Here is a 4,637-nt window from a genome sequence, read left to right on the forward strand (position 1 = left end):
TTTGTTTGATATTTTTATTTCAGCTGGTGAAATCCATTCTTACCAAGAAATCGGGTGGAGAATATTTAATAAATGAATACAACCGAACTAAGTCCTTGACGGATGAGAGCAGAAGAAAATTGGTGAATATACTGGCAGCTGAGATGACGGAGAAGAATGGGTAAGTTGTTTATTGGTTTTGATTGGCGCATGTGTTCTTATTTAGGTTTCAGAGTAATTTTAAATCTAAATAATAAACATTTCACTACATCTTACAAAACGTGTGTATGACAAATAAACTTGAATGTGATTTTTTTTTTTTTGTACATCTCCATCTAGACAGGTGAAGGAAATGTATGCACAAGGAATTGTGAACTTGTTCCCCAACCTCAAAGACCCATTTTTCAAGAATGGCTATGTGAGTTACACACTCTTAATTGTTGTTATAGTTTTTATTTTGAGTCGTCCCAGAGTATGTTGTGACTAATAGTGCCTATTTTTGCAATTTTCTCAAAGGAACATTTTTATGATAGCAACAGTGGTACTGGGTACTTGTCCTGGAGAATTAAAACTATTCAGAGATGCAGTGCTAAAGAAAGGCGATCATCATTTAGAGGTAATCCTATATTATTCTTGAAAAATGTATTAAATAGAATAGTCATATGAGCACTTATTGGTTTTGTTGCATTTGTTGCAATGCTTTTCAGCTAGTAGCCAAACATTTTTTCATAAAAGTTGGGTCAAATCCAGCTGACAAAGTGTTTTGAACTGTATGTGATTGTCATGAGTAGTATGTCCCCATATTGTTTAGCTTTGGCGGAAGGACCATCTGATGAAGACAAGTCGGGAGGACCAACTGTTGGACGAGTTACCCAATTCATTCCAGAGATTGTCCTGTCTGAAGATGAGTGCAAGGAAGCGATGTCACTGATGAAACTTTCGGCTGACGTGGACATGGTCATCAAAGAGATGAAGCTGACATTTGCCCATCGGCATAACATGGTCCTGGACCCACAGCAGTCAAGCAACATTCTATCTTATTTTCCTCGTTTTAAAGACATCAAAGGCTTGGTAATTATCTCATCAACATTTTCTGTATTAATGTTGTACAACTATTGCACATTTTAAGTGTCGTTTACTGTGTAATTTTAAAATTGGTACCTAACTTCCCACTACAGGTTGAACAGGATTTTGTTCTATTGTTTGGAGAGGATGTATCGGGCAAGTTTCTGGAGAAGTAGCCAACCACATTCAAAAAGAAGATCATCCAACAATGCAGAAAGCTTCCCTCCATCACTGAGCTTGAGAAACTCCTGATGGCAGCTGACCCTCCTGAGGATGGGGCTGAAGTGAACGTTGACTTTGGTAAGATGTTTGTAAGGATACATTCATTTAAATGAGGAAGCATGTTCAAAATGCAGACTTACAACCATAATTAGAACAAAATTCCAAAGTCTTTGGCCTCACCAAGAAGATATTTTTTGAAAAAAAGGGCTTCTTCAGGTGTTTTTAAAGTGCCATATTTTATTTATATATATATATATATATGTATATATATATACATATATATATAGTAATGAAAATGCCACTGACCTTGCAGTGTATTAAATTAAATTGTTGGTCCACATTTAAAGTAGGCTATCAAACTTGTTCTGTTTCAGGTTGGGACAATGACCTCTCATCGATTTTGCTGCTCTTACACTTGATCCCACCGACTGCTGTAGGTCGGAAGAGGCCAGGAAAAGTTTCTGCATCCCGGGCTGAGAAGCATCTTGTGGTCTTAAAGAAGGTTTGTATTGTTCTCTAATAAAGGATTTTTAGTTTACAATAATTTATGTAATCATTTCTATAATATAACCACAACCATGTTGATTTTTTTATTCTTCTCTCCATAGACTGGAACAAGCATCCAAGAACATCTTGACACCATTACTACCAGCACTCAACCCTATCTCCTGGCTGTTGGAGTTCATAATTCTCGACAAGAATGCCATACCTTGCAGGTCACACACTCCTCTCTTGGTGCTTTTGATGAACTGTTTAAAGCACACTTTGTGTTTGCAACATCATACCACACCATGCTCCACAACATGTACACATTCATCCAGACTACTTTGTACAACATTGATGTTGGGAAGGTCAAAGAGAGTCCTCGTGTTGCTGAAATTAGGACAAGGTTGCTTCTGTAGTGTTTGACTTTTGTCTTCCACCATTAAGTGTTTTGTTTGTCAGGCTGAGTTCCCTAGTTCAAACATGCTTGTTCGACATTTACGTTTAGTTCACGGCTACTGCCTGGAAAAAATCTTAACCTTAAATGCGTTCAAACTGGATGTGGTGGTGTGTTTGGTACTTTCTCTGGTTTTAGGAAGCATTTGAAAACAAAACACTCAGTGTACTGAACTACAGATTGGCACCTATGTTCACTTAAACAGGACAGAAGAGACAGTGTCAGTTAATGTAGATGAGTCAGCCACAACATCTGAACAGTCGAGACAAGCTAATAGGAGCAGTCTGGATATGTGTGCCACTGCTGTTGCACAACTTAAGGTAGCTGGATTAAGTCAGTCTACTATGAATGGTTTTGTCTCATCCATGGAGGAAGTGTACAGAGTACCGCTGTGACTTCATTGTCTGTTCAGATGTGGCATTTGACATGCCTGTGTTTTGTAAGATAAAAAATATTATTGTCAAAGCTGATGATGTATTGCTCTGTGGGAAACTGATGGAAACTGTGTTTTGAGGAGCATTACCATGCCTATAAGGTCAGGTTGCATCCAGACAAAGTTGTTAAGGTTTTGGACATAAAGAAACTGCCTTACTCCAAACCAATTGATGTTCAAATGGCGTATGGAACATCATGTTCCACATTGTATGTTGTCCCATATTGCCATTTCATGCAGACCTAAGGTCACCCTTTCTAAATTCTCTCCCTAAAGTTGATTGTTCTGCCTGACAAAGAAATAAAGGTAAATAAACGTATGATATTGTATTACTGTGTTTTGCACTCACTTGCTATTTACAAGACAAAGTTGTTGAGACTTAATTTGACACTGCACAAGAGTAAATCAAGTAGAACGAGCACCATTTTTTTTTTCAGAAATAGTGTGAGGTTTTATAAACACTGCAATGTTAAAGCATTTTTACTATTTACTAAATATTTTTTTCTTCACTGCAAGGGAGTGAATAATCAACATATTATGAAACCTTATCAGAGTTATTTGAACACCAAAGCAGTGTTAATGAGCAAATACATTTAACTAGGTGTACATTTATCACCACAGAAGAGTAATTTATCAACACTACTCAAGAGTAATATTTACACTAATCAGAGTTAAAAAATAAGTTGAACAACACTCTACAGTGTAACAATTTTTGACTCTATTTAGTGTTCATTTAACTCTATAAATTTAACACTATGGAAAGAGTAAATTTAACACCAGACAACACTCTACAGTGTTACAATTTTTGACTCTATGTAGTGTACATTTACCTCTATAAATTTAACACTATGGAAAGAGTAAATTTAACACCAGCTCAGGTTAGGACCATATAGACTCGGGAATAGTGTTAAATTTAACTCTTTAAGTGTTGATTTGACACAATGGAATTTACTGTGTATCAGTCCTCCTTGTGTCATGTCTAAAATCTAAAATGTCATCGTAGCTAGACACACCAGCACCGTAGAATCCCCGCTTTTACTTTGAAAATACAACTTCCGGTGTCTGCAAATGAAAAAACATCCGTTTTGGTCCGATCGTAACATAGAAATGTTTGTCAACATTATGCCCCAGGCAAACAGTTTTTCTACATAAATGTCGATTTATGAAAGTAAGGCCTACATTTTGTAATTGGCTTAATGGTTTACAATTATCAATCAAATTTTGGAGGATGATTAAGAGTACAAAAGCCCTTAAATTTATATATATTTTTAAAAACATTGATTTGGGTAGCCCTTTTGTCTTTATGAATTTTCTGTTTTTAAAAATTGTTTTAATTGTTATTAGGTGGCGACTTGTCCATGGTGTAAACCGCCTTCCGCCCGAATGCAGCTGAGATAGGCTCCAGCGCTGCCCGCGGCCCCGAAAGGGACAAGCGGTAGAAAATGGATGGATGGATGGATGGATGGATTATTTATTAATATTTAATACTCTATCTGTATTTGCTTTTGTTTTCTTTCCTTGACATGTTTTGCTGATGTCGGGATTTGCACAACCTAATGTGTAGATTGTTGGTTATGTTAGAATAGAATAGAATAGACCAGAAGTACTTTATTGATCCCTGGGAGAAATTCAGCACCACAGTTCGCTCACAATAGACAATAAACACTTGAGTATTTTTTTACATGTGAATAATATAAATACAGTCTATTATACAGCATTATTCACATGTGAATAACATAAATACAGTCTATTATACAACATTATTCACATGTAAATAACATAAATACAGTATATTATACAGCATTATTCACATGTGAAGAATATAAATACAGTCTATTATACAGCATTATTCCCATGTGAATAACATAAATACAGTCTATTATACAGCATTATTTACAGTGAATAACATAAATACAGTCTATTATACAGCATTATTCACATGTGAATAACATAAATACAGTCTATTATAAAGCATTATTCACATGTGAATAATATAAA

The 4,637-nt window shown here is 35.6% G+C and overlaps 1 long non-coding RNA gene across 1 annotated transcript; it reads left to right on the forward strand.

Annotated features, from left to right (window-relative positions):
- The first annotated feature begins 968 nt into the window (after positions 1–968).
- Positions 969–1,696, forward strand: LOC133618073 (uncharacterized). The gene is made up of 3 exons (XR_009817103.2): positions 969–1,050; positions 1,158–1,344; positions 1,641–1,696. It is a non-coding gene; the product is annotated as an uncharacterized lncRNA (long non-coding RNA).
- Positions 1,697–4,637: the final 2,941 nt, after the last annotated feature.

Source organism: Nerophis lumbriciformis, linkage group LG18, assembly GCF_033978685.3.
Source record: "Nerophis lumbriciformis linkage group LG18, RoL_Nlum_v2.1, whole genome shotgun sequence".
NCBI classification, from domain to species: Eukaryota; Metazoa; Chordata; class Actinopteri; order Syngnathiformes; family Syngnathidae; genus Nerophis; species Nerophis lumbriciformis.